This window comes from Anabrus simplex, chromosome 4, assembly GCF_040414725.1.
Source record: "Anabrus simplex isolate iqAnaSimp1 chromosome 4, ASM4041472v1, whole genome shotgun sequence".
Classification (NCBI taxonomy): domain Eukaryota; kingdom Metazoa; phylum Arthropoda; class Insecta; order Orthoptera; family Tettigoniidae; genus Anabrus; species Anabrus simplex.
The window spans coordinates 308,044,793-308,061,428 of record NC_090268.1 but is presented as its reverse complement, the minus strand read 5'-3'; positions in this window follow the sequence as shown (position 1 = coordinate 308,061,428).

The window sequence follows — 16,636 nt, the reverse complement described above, 5'->3', positions numbered from 1 at the left end:
CATTGTAAATATTAGCTCTGTAGGGAAAAACAGACTACGCATCGAAACAGTATCCGGCTCAGTGGCGAATAATTTAGTAGAATCTTCCTACTTCAAGCAAAATAATCTAGAAGTGTACATACCTCACCATACCACTCATAGGCGCAAGGTCTCATAAAAATATGTTGATATTTCTCTCAGCAAAGAGAAACTCGTGAGATTTACAGTGAATTTACGGTAACACGCGTAAAGCGATTTACAAAACAAACCTCATCTTTTGAAACCAGGCTAATTCCAGTCTGCCTAGTTACATTTCGCTCGCAGCGCCCGCCTGAAGCTGTTTACATCCACGGAACGAGCTGTGCTGTTCTCCCGTATGTGCTATCTGTTGTCCAATGTCACCGTTGTTTACGTTACAACCATTATAATTTTCAATGCCGCAGTGTTCAGCGCTGCAGCCGCTGTACAGGACTTCACGATGTTACTGCACGTTCGGCATCAGTCAACCCGTGCTGTATTTACTGTCAGAGTGCACACCTATCTACAGACAAAGGATGTCCAGAGCACAAGAAATAGGCTGAAGTGAAACGACTGATGGCATTGAACAATATCACCCAGCAAGCTGCTCTTATCGTGTATAATAATAAGCCGCATGCAACAATTGCTTCCAGCCCTGCTCGCAACTGGCACAGCAGGGAGGATTTCCTCCTCTCCCAACTGTAACCCCTCAAATACGAAATGAAAGGGCAGTCACCCCAACTCAGGGAACAAATGTTTCTGATCGTAGAATCCCAGTTCAAGTACCGGTGAACGCTTCTAGTTTAGAGGGACTGTTGAGTCAAAAACCCATTAACATATCTCTTCCTACTCCATCTTACCCTCCAAATTGCCCTGTCAGACAGCCTCCTGCTGTCGTTCGCCAACCGAACTGTCCCTCTATTTCTGAAGGTACTTATAACCCTCAACATTTACCTGTAACTCCCATACAATGTAATCCGTAGCCTCTTCAACAACATCGCATAAACCCACCCATAGAGCGATCATCTGAACAACTAATCCAACAAATCTTTAACATTATTGTGGTCATTAACACCCAACTGCAGTCTCCTACGTCACAGGCCTTACATCCGGCTTCTATACGTCAAATAATTACCAGCATTTTTAACAACTCCAGTGCACTGTAAGGTATTGCAGTGGAATGCCCGAACTGTTAATGCGAATCGGGAATCTTTACAACACGAACTATATGCTCATGAAATTCAAATCGCCGCTCTCACTGAAACTTGGACATAGAATCAGTGTGTTGAACTCTCCCATGTGTTATTGTGATCCGTCAAGTGTTACAGATCTGAACCACATAATATTGGCTTGTTGTAAACACCATCAAGTTGCTCAAAACCGCCTGTATGAATGGCTACACGAACTTCGACTCACCCTCCCTATCAGTGTTACAGTGCTACTATTCCCTTTTAAGCGTGAAGTGTATTTAGTTCTAGTTCTTTATCTCCGTGAAACAGATTTTACCATATGAACGTTTCTGGTACCATCAGAAAGTGTTGAATTTTTTTTTTTTTTTTTTTTTGGCCATTTGCTTTACGTCGGACTGACACAGATAGGTCTTATGGCGACGATGGGATAGATAAGGCTTAGGAATGGGAAGGAAGTGGTAGTGGCCTTAATTAAGGTTCAGCCTGAGCATTTGCCTGGTGTGAAAATGGGAAACCACGGAAAACCATCTTCAGGGCTGCCAACAGTGGGGCTCGAACCCACTATCTCCCGAATGCAAGCTCACAGCTGCGCTCCTCTAACTGCACGGACAACTCGCCCGGTGTTGTTGAATGTTTATTTAATATGTTTCTAAGTGTTTCCTCTTTCAGTCTTGACTGTTTTATTTGTTTATCATATGCTTTTCTTATGTATCCCATTCATTGTCTTATTCATGTACATGTGTATGGTGGCTGCATGGTCACAAGAGCGAAAGCCAAGATTTAAAGAAAAACATTTATTTTTAGGTTGTCTTTTATTTCTTGGTTCAAATTCTTTAAAATTTTGTCAGTTTAGGTCCGAGATATCGTTATGTCTGTTTTGAAGGAGGAGAAAATGTTTTACTAACTTTCTCTATGATTTTTCCGAACATCTTTTTTCTTTTTGCTATGGCCCCCTTTTTATGGTAGCCTAACTTCTCTTCTCATTTTTTGTTAGCTAAATATTTCTTTAATCTTCTCTCTTGTCTGTAGTTACTTTTTCAATATGATCATTCCAAACTCTTAAAACTTTCTTTCCTTGCCACTGGTTTTTTTCCTTACCAAGACTCTCTGTTATAAATGGTTTGAATTTGGTCCATTCTTCTTCAACATCAGGACTCGTTTATGTCGATTTAACTGGGTCTGTAAGTCTCCTTTGATATAACCATGCAGGGTGTATCAATCAGGTACGACCAAACTTTCAGCACGCATTCCTCACGCGTAGGTCCATAACCGCTTTATTTCCATGTTAGAACGCATTTTTTGCGACTCCATATAATAGCTTAATAATGGGAAACACACAGGAACAAAACGTACCAGCATACCATATAACACTCGTTTTTTTACATGAAATGTTTAAAATATCCTTCATTAGCATTGATACTAGCATCAACGTGCCGTCGCATCGAATCCCGGACCAGATTAATTAACCAGACGTGGCTAAATATTCGACCGGACCGGGAATCGAACCTGGGACCCTCCGAACCGAAGGGCGGTACGCTGACAATTCAGCCAAAGAGACCGATTACAGATTTTGTACCTCAACTGTCTAAACACATCACACATGACGCCATATAGACGCACGAACAGCAGCGAATCCTGGACTTATACCCTTAACACGATTAAATAGGGTGACACAAGGATCTGTGTTGGACTGCATTTCTTTATACAAAAAAGAACACTGACAAAGTACTACTAATCATTATAACTTCAGAAAAATGTAAGGTTTGATAGAAAATGTTCTCCTTGAATTCTAGAAGCTAATGCAAATTAATTCCAATGTAAGTTGATTTACAATCTAGTCGCTATACTTCTTCCGTTTGAAAGTCAAGTTGCCTTGAAAGCTATGACAATACAATAAACATATGCAACTTGATTATTCAACTTCCATAAGTTGTACATCCGTGAACGAAACCACTATTTACAGTGCTAAGAAGCACGACACCACCACCACCACCACCACCACCACCACCGTTGCGTAGCTGCAAGCTTGCAGTTGGGAGATTGTAGGTTCGAATCTCACCATCCTAAAACCTATTTGAGTTAACGTGACGTTAAACCACTAGCAAAAAAGAAAAAAAGAAATCACTGCTTAAGAATAACGCACGAGGAGTCTAAACTTAGCTCATACTTGACTTCACATTTTTTTCTAGTAAGTGATAGAGGGTGTGTTAGTCGAATGACATCGTAATGGGCTTTTCAACAAGGCGGCATTGGTTCGAATGCTGTGGGATTTTTGAAATATTGTTAGAGGTCTTGGGACTATAATCACTTCTTCTTGCATAGGGAATAGATCAGATCAAAAATTAGATGGATGGCTTTTCCGGCGTTTGCTCTATTAACCAGCGTTTCGTCTTAGGTCTGACACTAGACTCTTCAGAGTGGGATGTGTCAGACCCTACCCACTGACGCTGGGGTGTATGCAGGTGAACGTCGTCGTCCGTCCATGAGGTCATTTCATTCCTCCCAAAGGGGAGGCGGGCCATCAGCTGAACAAAGCAGCTCTTCGGCCAGAGGGTAAAGCCATAAATAGTAAAAATGACATGTAGAAGGCATGTACCGTACACACCGAAAAGGGATGAATGTAAGTGAAGTGGCGCAGGGAGACCGTGACAACAAGCCGGGACCCAGGGAGGAGCCGCAAAGCACCCGATCGAGCGAACCCCCGCGAACACCAGAGGGAAGAGGGACGAGAAATTTATTGACAGAGAAAATCTCAGGCGCGCATTACAGAAGAGTGAAAGTGTTACAATGAGTTATACAAAAGTACAGAGAGCCACAAAAGAGTATTACAGAGAGTGAGGTGGGGCAGGGGGTGGGTACGATGGAACAGTAGTGAAAGGAGAACAAGAGGGGTAAGATTGGAGGAGAAGATAATAGAGTGTAGTAGTGATATTGGTGATGGAGGTGGCAAGTAAACGGAGAAGTTCGAAAAAGGAAAGAGGCGGCGGGCTGGAAAGTGGGTGCGGAACAGGAGGGTAAAAAGCGGGCGACGGGGGGTCGGGTGACGGTGGCGGTCGTGAACGGGCGGAGGGGGAAGGGGGAGGAGAGCTCGTGGCACGGGGTGGGGAACGAGAAGGTTCCACACGATAAGTCCGCCGATGAAGATGGACGCCGCTGGTGATCAAGCGTTGGACGTCTTCAGCGGTAGGAAGCTGAAGGCGAACCATGTACGTCGGCCCATGGATGTTGAAAATGCGGAAAACTCGCCGCGCCGGGACGCCTGCCTGATGGAGGTCGAGCAGGAGGTCGTGGTCAGTAATAGCTGGGTCAACGCCACGGAGAACACAGCTGAATGAAGACGGAGGAGGCGTCGTAGTAGCGCCGTCTTCATTCAGCTGTGTTCTCCGTGGCGTTGACCCAGCTATTACTGACCACGACCTCCTGCTCGACCTCCATCAGGCAGGCGTCCCGGCGCGGCGAGTTTTCCGCATTTTCAACATCCATGGGCCGACGTACATGGTTCGCCTTCAGCTTCCTACCGCTGAAGACGTCCAACGATTGATCACCAGCGGCGTCCATCTTCATCGGCGGACTTATCGTGTGGAACCTTCTCGTTCCCCACCCCGTGCCACGAGCTCCCCTCCCCCTTCCCCCTCCGCCCGTTCACGATCACCACCGTCACCCGACCCCCCGTCGCCCGCTTTACCCTCCTGTTCCGCACCCACTTTCCAGCCCGCCGCCTCTTTCCTTTTTTGAACTTCTCCGTTTACTTGCCACCTCCATCACCAATATCACTACTACACTCTATTATCTTCTCCTCCAATCTTACCCCCCTTGTTCTCCTTTCACTACTGTTCCATCGTACCCACCCCCTGCCCCACCTCACTCTCTGTAATGCTCTTTTGTGGCTCTCTATACTTTTGTATAACTCACTGTAACACTTTCACTTTTCTGTAATGCGCGCCTGAGTTTTTCTCTGTCAATAAATTTCTCGCCCCTCTTCCCTCTGGTGTTCGCGGGGGTTCGCACGATCGGGTGCTTTGCGGCTCCTCCCTGGGTCCCGACTTGTTGTCACGGTCTCCCTGCGCCACTTCACTTACATTCATCCCTTTTCGGTGTGTACGGTACATGCCTTCTACCTGTCATTTTTACTATTTATTGCTTTACCCTCTGGCCGAAGAGCTGCTTTGTTCAGCTGATGGCCCGCCTCCCCTTGGGAGGAATGAAATGACCTCATGGACGACGGACGACGTTCACCTGCATACACCCCAGCGTCAGTGGGTAGGGTCTGACACATCCCACTCTGAAGAGTCTAGTGTCAGACCTAAGACGAAACGCTGGTTAATAGAGCAAACGCCGGAAAAGCCATCCATCTAATTTTTGATCTGATTTTTGATATGCTCTATTGGTGGAAAAGAATCTAATTCCCTCTATGGGAACTTAGAATTTCCATAGGGAATAGATGTTATGCAAAATATGCAAAACATTTTATATTATGAATAGCAGTTTCATGGGGATGTGCACCAAGGAGGAGCTTTTAACTTTGTGTGGAGAAAAGAATTTAGCAGTTCAAGAACAGAATGTTAAAAATGATGAGGAATAATAAGAGACAGTGAAATGGAACTGACACCTTCGTTATTGATTTCTAGCCTTTTATTGTAAAATTGGTACTTTTAATGCCATAATAATAATAATAATAATAATAATAATAATAATAATAATAATAATAATGTCCACCTCTATGGTGTAGTGGTTAGAGTGATTAGCTGCCACCCCCCGGAGGCCCGGGTTCGTTTCCAGGATCTGCCACGAAATTTGAAAAGTGGTACGAGAGCTGGAACGGGGTCCACTCAGCCTAGGGAGGTCAACTGAGTAGAAAAGGTTCGATTCCCACCTCAGACATCCTCGATATGGTTTTCCGTGGTTTCCCACTTTTCCTCCAGCCAAATGCCGGGATGGTACCTAACTTAAGGCCACGGTCGCTTCCTTCCCTCTTCCTTGCCTATCCCTTCCAATCTTCCCATCCCTCCACAAGGTCCCTGTTCAGCATAGCAGGTGAAGCCGCCTGGGCGAGCTACTGGTCTTCCACTCCAGTTGTATCCCCCCTGACCCAAAGTCTCGCAATCCAGGACACTGGCCTTGAGGCGGTAGAGGTTGGATCCCTCGCTGAGTCCGAAGGAAAAACCAACCCTGGAGGTTAAACAGATTAAGAAAGAAGTAATAATAATAATAATAATAATAATAATAATAATAATAATAATAATAATAATAATAATCTAACCACTTTTCCCACGCAATAATAATAATAATAATAATAATTTTAATAAAACCGGGCGAGTTGGCCGTGCGCGTAGAGGCGCGCGGCTGTGAGCTTGCATCCGGGAGATAGTAGGTTCGAATCCCACTATCGGCAGCCCTGAAAATGGTTTTCCGTGGTTTCCCATTTTCACACCAGGTAAATGCTGGGGATGTACCTTACTTAAGGCCACGGCCGCTTCCTTCCAACTCCTAGGCCTTTCCTATCCCATCGTCGCCATAAGACCTATCTGTGTCGGCGCGACGTAAAGCCCCTGGCAAAAAAAAAATTAATAAAAAGTATGACTCGGCTGTCGATTGTAAGTCTTTCCAGTTGACATCACCCAGGCGATTGACATCGAAATGTAGACATTCTGCTTTCGCTAGCAGGTCTCATCTCTATAATTAAGGAAAGATTACTCTCAATAGTGATCGTGAGACCTATTAGTAGACGAATTAGAAAGTCAAATCAACTTCGTAAAAATAAAGAAGTCCTGTAGGTTTTACGTCGCTCTGACTCAGACAGTATGCCGACAACGAGGCAGGACTAGTAGTGGGAAGGAAGCCCCAACATTCGCCCGATATGAAAATATAAATCTACAGAATCACCTTGAGGGCTGCCGAAAAGGGGTTTCGAACCTACCAACTCCCGAATGGAAGTTGACAGATACGTAACCCGTACCACGCAGCCAGCTTTCTCGTTACTTGATAAAATTCAAAACTAATAAGATTACAAAGGGTTCTTTTACATGGCAATGTGCAAAATAAGTCGGTACGGTCTTCAAAAATCACCAACCTCGGGCGGGATCAGGCCTGCGATGTTGAATTCAAGTATCGAATAAGCAAACTACAAGGTCATAGGTGACATTCGCTTGTAAGTTGCCAAGAGTAATACGAAGTTATTCTTTTCTTTTTCTTCTTCTTCGGCCTCTTTTCCCACACTTCGGTGGGGTCATGGTTATGAGATATGGACTTGCTCAGTTTTACTCCCCGATACCCTTCGTGACGCCAACCCTATGTGGAGGAATATATTCATCATTGAGTGTTTCTGCGGTGGTTGGTAGCGTGTTCTGATGAGTTTATGAAGTTGGTGTGTTGGGAAAATACAAATACCCAGGCCCGCAACCTAAGCAATTAACTAGACGTGGCTAAACTCCCCGACCATGTCAGGAATCGAACCTCTAAACCGAAGGCCACTGCGCTAGCTATTCAGCCAATGAGCCTCACTATTGGCGGATGGTCTTAATATAGAAAATTAATAGTGAAACATACAGTTTTTTGCTAGTAAATTTAAATTAATTAAGTACATATTTCACAGTATTTCTCCCCGAGTGGTGTAGTGATTCTTTTATTATGTATTACCAATAATCGCATCGGAGAGCGGATGATGTATATAGCGCACAATGGCTTGTTTTATACCTCACTTCACACAGCAGCGACTCTCCCCTCAGCTGGCTCTTCAGGAATATTAAAAGGTTCCCTCTGTCCGTTGCCGCATGGCTACGCAGAACCTTATTGTATTAAGTTTTCTTAAAAGCGTTTTCCTTTGATCAGAGACAGGAAGTTATAAATAAGGTTTGACTGGATTTTCCATAAATGCAGTATACAGATCCCTTCCAATTATGAAAGACATTACTAGGAATTTATGTCCTATTCAGTGGCACAATACAATTGAGGAGTGTCTATTCAAAACGTACTGTTTCCACTTTTAAAATATAAATCAGTATTTCGTCCACACGCATTACAGCAGTTGAATATTATTGATTGCCATAAGAAAAATATAATTCATTAAAAGTTGTACTGAACCCGATCATGGGTACGTTCCATATACATTTTATTGTACATTTCTTGCGCTTTTCCCACAAATTTCTTACGGTGGAAATAGCGCCTTTTGAACAGACATTCATCATTTTTTCTTTTCTCTGTACTCGTCATTACATGCCTTTTAAGTGAACTACTGTATTTATAATCATAATTTCAAGAAATAATCATATATTATATTAATGGCGTGTGGCCTCCAAGGAGGCCTGCTGCAGGTCTTTGGAGCAGACGCCGTATAGGTAACCTGCGCTTCTCTGACGATGGGGCGAATTGGCCGTGCGGTTAGGGGTGCGCATCTGTGAGTTTCATCCGGGAGATAGTGGGTTCGAACCCCACTGTCGGCAGCCCTGAAGATGGTTTTCCGTAGTTTCCCATTTTCACACCAGGCTTTCTTATCCCAACGTCGCCATAAGACCTATCTGTGTCGGTACGACGTAAAGCAAATAGCAAATATTATTATTATTAATAATAATAATAATAATATATGATTTCAGCTAACTTGTGGAAGCATTTTGATCTGACGCTATCTAAACCGCTTGCGCTTCAATGTCGACGTTCCGTTTCTCTACTAGATGGCAGAGTAAACCCGATCTCTATTGGACGATCTATAGATTTAATAAATTTTGTTGGGTAAACACCAAATGTTTGACCAGAGACCTTTTACACACTAACATCGCCCGGCTCCATGGCTAAATGGTTAGCGTCCTGGCGTTTGGTCATATGGGTCCCGGGTTCGATTCCCGTCAGGGTCGGGAATTTTAACCTTAATTGGTTAATTTCGCTGGCACGGGTACTGGGTCATCTTCATCATCATTTCATCCTCATCAGGACGCGCAGGTCGCCTACGGGAGTCAAATCAAAAGACCTGCATCTGGCGAGCCGAACTTGTCCTCGGACACTAAAAGCCATGCGCCATTTCGTTTCATTTCATCGCACGATATGAAGTGTCGTATGACTTTCCTCCGCCATTCGAAAATTCGATTACCTCTGCCACGTTCCACGATCTTGGGATCAGGAGACTCGAGCTCTACCACTGTTGCACAATGGGAGCTATGAAATCGTTTATCACGTAGTTGCAGTTCAGAATTTATAGGACGATTTAAGAACCGAATGTTGCATTATTTATAGCAGTCGAAACACTAATACATGCAAGTTTTCGGTGACGCTGGCTTTAGGACTGGAAAGGGATCAAGCATGGCCTTATTTAAGACACATTCCAAACATTTGTGTACCGGGCGAGTTGCCCGTGCGGTTAGGGGCGCGCGGCTATGAGCTTGCATCCGGGAGATAGTGGGTTCTAACCCCACTGTCGGCAGTCCTGAAGATGGTTTCCCGTGGTTTCCCATTTTCTCACCATGTGCCGGCTGCCGAAGCCTGTCGCACTCCTCTGGGGCAATGATAAATGACTGACAGATGACATGAAATGTTAATGGAGAGTGTTGCTGGAATGAAAGATCACAGGGAAAATCGACGCACCCGGAGAAAAACCTGTCCGCCTCCGCTTTGTTCAGCACAAACCTCACATGGAGTGATCGGAATTTGAACCACGGTATCCAGCGGTGAGAGGATTGGCGCGCTGTCGCCTGAGCCACGGAGGCTCAATAATAATAATAATAATAATAATAATAATAATAATAATAATAATAATAATAATAATAATAATAATAATAATAATAATAATAATAATAATAATAATAATCTACCGCTTCTCCCACGCCTTGTAAAGTCGCGGATGCGAACTGTGTCGCACATATGGATTTGGCCCTGTTTTACGGCCGGATGCCCTTCCTGACGCCAAACCTATATAGAGGGATGTAATCACTATTGCGAGCTTCTGTGGTGGTTGGTAGTGTGGTGTGTTAATATGAAAAGGACAGTGTTGGGACAGACTCAAACAACCAGTCCCCGAGCCAGAAGAATTAATCATACGCGATTAAAATCCCCGATCCGGCCGGGAATCGGACCCGGAACCCTGTGAACCGAGCTTTTTCGAGAAAAATTTAAAAGTTTAAAACACCATATCATGTCAAGGATAATAGTTTATCAGATTATTTCTACAAGATAAAATTTAGCATATACAGTATTACATTTTCACGGAGTTTCTCTTACATCCGGGAGATAGGAGGTTCGAATCCCACTGTCGGCAGCCCTGAAGATGGTTGTCCGTGGTTTCCCATCTTCACACCAGGCACACAGCCGCTTCCTTCCAACTCCTACGCCATTCCTATACCATCGTCGCCAGAAGACCTATCTGTGTCGGTGTGACGTAAAGCCTCTAGCAAAAAAAAAAAAAAAAAAAAAAAAAAAAAAAAAAAAAAAACAGAGTTTCTCCTTCTTAATCCGTATAACCTCCAGGGTTGGTTCTTCTCTCGGACTCAGGAAGGGATCCCAACTCTATTGCATCAAAAACAATGTCCTAGAGCGTGAGATTTCGAGTCGGGTGATACAACTGAGAAGCAGGATCAGTACCTTGCCTAGGCGGCCTCAACAGCTATGCTGAACAGAGGCCGTGTGAGAAGATAGGAAGATTGGAAGGGATAGACAAGGAAGAGGGAAGGAAGCGGCCGTGGCCTTAAATTAGGTACCATCCCGGCTTTTGTCTGGAGGAGAAGTGCGAAACCACGGAAAACCACTTCGAGGACTGCTGAGGTGGGAATCGAACCTCCTCTACTCAGATGACCACGCGAGGCTGAGTGGGCTCCGTATATGGCGCATTTCTTAACTAAAATAATGACTCTTGAGTTGTGCCACTATTATTGCGGGAGTGTGATGTAGTCCGAGTCGGAAGAGCAAGAATTGACTCAAAGAGGCCGTGAGAGAACAATGAAATTTAGGGACATGGGACAAGTAAAAAGAAGCAACGCCAACCTTAATTATGAGTCCCGTGGTCGCCACGCCAGCTCTCAAATAGACAGCCCTTGTGGTAGACTATGCACGTAATAATAAGAAGAAGACTGTCCGCCTCCTTGTCTGAATGGTCAGCATTCTGGCCTCCGGTTGAGAAAGCCCCAGATTCGAATCTCGGCCTAATCGTCGGATTTTAATAATGTAATGTAGTCCATTAATTCCTCTCAGTCAAGCAGAGTGAATAGGCTACGTAGTACGAGCCGTGCAGCGACTAGCTTGTATTCCGGAGATGATGCGTTCGAATCCCACCATCAGCAACTCTAAGGATGGCTGCCCTTGCTTTCTCATTTTCACACCTGGCAAATAAGGGTGTGGTACAAGGATACAGTCGGTTCCTTCACACTCCTAGCCCATTCCTATCCCATCGTTCACGAAAAACTATCTGAGTTTAGCGCGACTTTAAATACTAGCAAATCGGGCGAGGTGGTCGTGCGGTTAGAAGCGCGCAGCTGTGAGCTTGCATCCGGGAGATAGTGGGTTCGAATCCCACTGTCAGTAGCCCTGAAGATTGTTTTCCGTGGTTTCCCGTTTTCACACCAGACAAATGATGGGGCTGTACCTTAATTAAGGCCACGGTCGCTTCCTTCCAACTCCTAGGCCTTTCCTATCCCATCGTCGCCATAAAACCTATCTGTTTCGGTGCGACGTAAAGCCCCTAGCAAAAAAATATCCTCTGGCTTGGAGATTGTGTGTTTGCATCCGTGTTAATACACTTCTCTCCGTTTGCTTACAACTTATGACACATCTCACTACGTACTATATATATGCAGTACTGAATACATCACTCCACATAGGGTTGGCATCGGGAAGGACATCCGATCGTAAAACTGTACCTAATCCACGTGAAGTGCCAATCGCAATAAATTAGAGAAAAGTCCAGGCAGAAGATGAAAATAATTGTATTTGTTTTACGTCGTACTATGATCTTTCACGGCTTTCAGAAACGCCAAGTTCCCGGACATTTTTCCCGCAGGAGTTTCCCTGGCGTATTTGAGAACCTTCAAATACCACCAGTCTGATCCGCGATCAAAACCGCCAATTTGAGCTCAGAAGGCCAGCGTTCTGTTTTTAAATTTATAGCCCATATATGTATTATTATTATTATTATTATTATTATTATTATTATTATTATTATTATTATTATTATTATTATTATAAATGTATTCGTTTAATTTCTTTATTTATGTATCTTTTCGGTTTTCGGAGACGTCAAGTTGCCGAAAGTTTGTCCCCAAGGAGTTCTTTTACGTAACGGTACGATGGTAGCATTGCTACTGAAGCATTTTGCAATATCACCGGACTGAGCCGGAATCGAACCCACCAACTTTGTCTGAGGAGGCCAGCGCTTCTACCATCTGTGCCACTCGGTTTCAACTAAGAAGTAAGTATGCAGCCCATGTATACTGAATGTGGAGCTCAGTTATTCCCCAAAATCACACACGTGTGTATGAGTGTGAAATACAGTTGCTACAAGTCAAGTCCTTCATCTTCCAGTTAAAAGGCTGTGTCGGCTCATCGAGATACACAAGTTTTGCCCTATTTCCCTCCTTTGTGCTTTGTACCCACACACGTACATACATCTTCTCCTCATCCTACTCTTGTGGGTCCCATCTCTCATTTTCCCCCAACGCTTACGCACACACATAAACACACTCGTTGGCTTCCATATGCGTGCGACAGAAATAAACATGGAGGCAGCTATAGCGGCAACTAGTGAGATTAGGAGCCTCCCGCAGCGTCCAAATAAACCGCGGGGAATCCCTGGGCGTCAGCACTCAGCCACGCGTAACACGTAGTAGCACATTAGATGAGGTGCACTAGCCACTTGTCTCAAATACAGGGGAAGAGCAACATCTGCATAATATGTCATAGCAGTCGAGCTCTTGTCACCAGATGAGATATGAAATCTTGTCACGCAAGGGAATGGTTGTACTTCGTTGCACTTACAGTATAGTTGCGTCGGTGGATCAGTGGTAGAATAATAACAGTAATAATAATAAGAAGAAGAATGTTTTACGAGACGCTGAGGTGCCGAAGTTTGTGCCGCAGGAGTTCTTTAACGTGCCAGTAAATCTACCGACACGAGGCTGACGTATTTGAGCACTTTCTAATACCTCCGGACTGAGTCAGTATCGAACGTGCTAATCAGTGGCAGAATGACCGACTCATGGTCTGAAGTTCATGGGTCCGACTCAGGTTGGGGTAGTCGATTTATGAAGGTCGATCAAAAATAACGGATCTCCATTTCATATTGTCGGTGTCACCCGACATTAATTTGAATTACAAACTAATTTTCCAGGAAACCTCTAAAGATATCAAATTTGTTGTTACAATTTTTAAAATTTCCCAGATATTTTTCGGTGACTATTTCCTGTACTGAGCGAGTTGGCCATGCGGTTAAGGGTGCACAGCTGTGAGCTTGCATTCGTGATGTAGTGGGTTATAACCCAGCCCTGAAGATGGTTTCCCATTTTTATACCAGGCAAATGCTGAGTCTGTACCTTAATTAAGGCTACGGCTACTTCCTTCCCACTCCTAGCCCTTTCCTGTCCCATCGCCGCCATTATACCTATTTGTGTCGGTACGACGTAAAGCCAATTGTAACAAAAAGCTATTTCCTGCAACATTAAATTTTTCGTAAGAATAAGGTTCATTATCTCAAAAACTACTGCACCAATCAATTTGGAGTTATTAGATTATGTTTAACGGTTGTTGTGTCTTAATCTGATTAATAATAGTTTTACTGGTCATATAATGTTAAAAAGAGTAATAACATAGCATTTTTTCTTTGTTTATGACATTTTTGGAAGACAACATTGAAGGGAAACTTGACACTCTAGACCAAAACTATTTCGTTGAGTTTCAGTGTGCGCGTTCTCCTCTTTGTTTGGCTAATTTGAATATCTTCTGCTTCAGTTAGCTCATAAATGTAACACTTGTTGCAAGTTGGTTTCTTCAGGCGGAGTTGCCATAATAGTTCTTTGGGTCCTGGATCAAGCATTTTATTGCAAGACCTTCTTTTCCCACCATCTGTCCTGACGGTTGCTGGATGAGTAGCTAGATGGTTTGTACGTATTTGTTTATTTAATATTTCTATTTATCTTGGGGAACTTCTTTGCGTTTGGCAGGATAATATTGGTCTCGGCGTAGGGTCTCTATCCTCAAATTTTGTCAGAGCTGCCTGAAATTCTGTACATTCATCATTTACAACGTTGGTAATCGTGAGAGATGTTTTGTTTCAGAATATTAACCACTGTATCTTAAAAAGTAAGCTACGATTTTAAATTTTCATTATAATCAAATCAGTGGTTCTGCTTACAGGAGTATAATAATAATAATAATTTCGTATGTCTGTTTCTAGTCTGATGTAGCGCTTGTAAAGCAGACTCTCCGACGAAGGAGGGCGATATCTGCCATGTATAGGAAACTGCGTGTTATTGTAGGGAAGGGTAGTGTTGTGTGTGAGTTGCACGGATGTTGGGGCAGTACAAACACCCAATCCTCGAGCCAAGGGAACCATTTAAAGTTAAAATCTCCGACCCGGCCGGGAATTGAACCCGGAGCCCTCTGAACCGAAGAGCACTACGCTGACCATTCAGCCAAGGTGTCTTGTCGGAGTTCGGCTATTAATTATATCAGACGGTATTGCCATGATGGTTTTTTGGGTCCTAGATTAAGGATTTTGTTACGAGATCTTATTTTTCCACCATCTGCCCTGTCGGCTATTGCAGCTGCATAGTAAATTGCAGTGTGCGTCAGGTTGAACGTCTGATGTGTAGCTAGAAGGCTTGTGCGTATTTGTTTATTTAATTTCTATTATCTTGGGGAACTTCTTTGTTCGCTTTTGGCGGGATAATATTGCTCTCCATGTGGGGTCTCTATCCTCAAATTTTGTCGGAGCCGTCTGAAATTCTGTGTATATTCTTGTAGCTACTGCATCCTCCAGGGCGTAACTGTCAGCAGTTGGAAATTATCCGCATTCAGTTTCTGGTTCCACTGTTGTATTTCGTCGGCGAAAAAACAACGCCTCGTATGACACAATGATCTTCCTATCCATCTCTGTCTCAGTCGGGTGGTATTTGAAGATGCTCAAATACGCCAGCCTCGTCGGTAGATTTATTGGCACGTAAAAGAAGTCCCACGGGACTAAATTCCGGCAGCTCAGCGTCTCCACAAACCGTAAAAGTAGTTAGTGGGACATAAAGCCAATAACATTATTATCATTTTCCTTTACACATTGGCATAGGAAAATATACACAACGAAAAATGTTTTTATGGACTGCATATCCATGTGTGACGTGATAAGTTTCTTAGAACAATATCAGAATATGAGTATGCTAGTTTCATAAATTTGTATGTCTCATTTAGTTCAGTGTCTTTCTGTCCTTACATTTTGTGGTAATCCATTGTAGTGTATAAAACTATAAACTCACAATACCTATTGCTATTTCTGTCACTAGACGCCAATATGTTAACGATGCGAGTGCTAGAAAAATTACCTGTATCATAGCTTTATATGCTGGCTCCTAGATTTGAAAGCATTTGTCATGACCTGCCGTAGTTACATAACGCACTCTACTTCTACCGGCATAAAAATATACAGTGCCATCAGAAACCTTTTCTAGTGGATGGCCGTGTGGGTGAGCTAATTCATCTATCAACTGATTTTTAATGATATCGATTCTTTCCTGGATAGCGTCGAATGTTTGAATGATGGGCTCTAAACTATTCATATTGTGTTCATCTTAATATTATTTGAAGAAAAATAAAGAAATCTAACATATTGTAATCATTTGTCAAAATTCGTCTCAAGTTATACGATAAATCACATTTCCGTCCCTTGTAATGTAAATAACCATTATGAATGACTGCTTCATTTGGAACAATAAACCATTTGCAATTTTAGACTACAGACTTGTGACGGAAGTAACCAGTTTGAATACGAAACATCGATAAAGAATTAAACAGCACGAAGTAGCTGAAGAAGATTTGGTGCCGAGCAAAGGCATTGAGTTCTGCCTTAATGGAGTTTGGACTGCATCCATTATTGTGCATTAGTCAGCCGTCACACTGATATTTATTATTGACGCGTAGACTATATTTTTCGCTTCAGAATAATATCACAAATCCAATCACTGACAGGTGTGTATTTGTGACACAACACATCAGGTGCGCAGGGTAGGGAGAATAACTGATGAGGCATAGGACTAGAATCGTTAAGATTATGAACGTTACAAACATTAAAGCTCTTTAGGCTTCTTCAATAGTGAAATTACCAGCATTTCGCCTCAGTATAGCAGTAGGCTCATCAGTTGATATGGAAAAGGTAGTAAGTGTTAAAAGTCGATTTTTTTTTTATTTTGCTAGTTGCTTTACGTCGCACTGACACAGATAGGTACCAAGCTCGATAGCTGCAGTCGCTTAAGTGCGGCCAGTATTCAGTATTC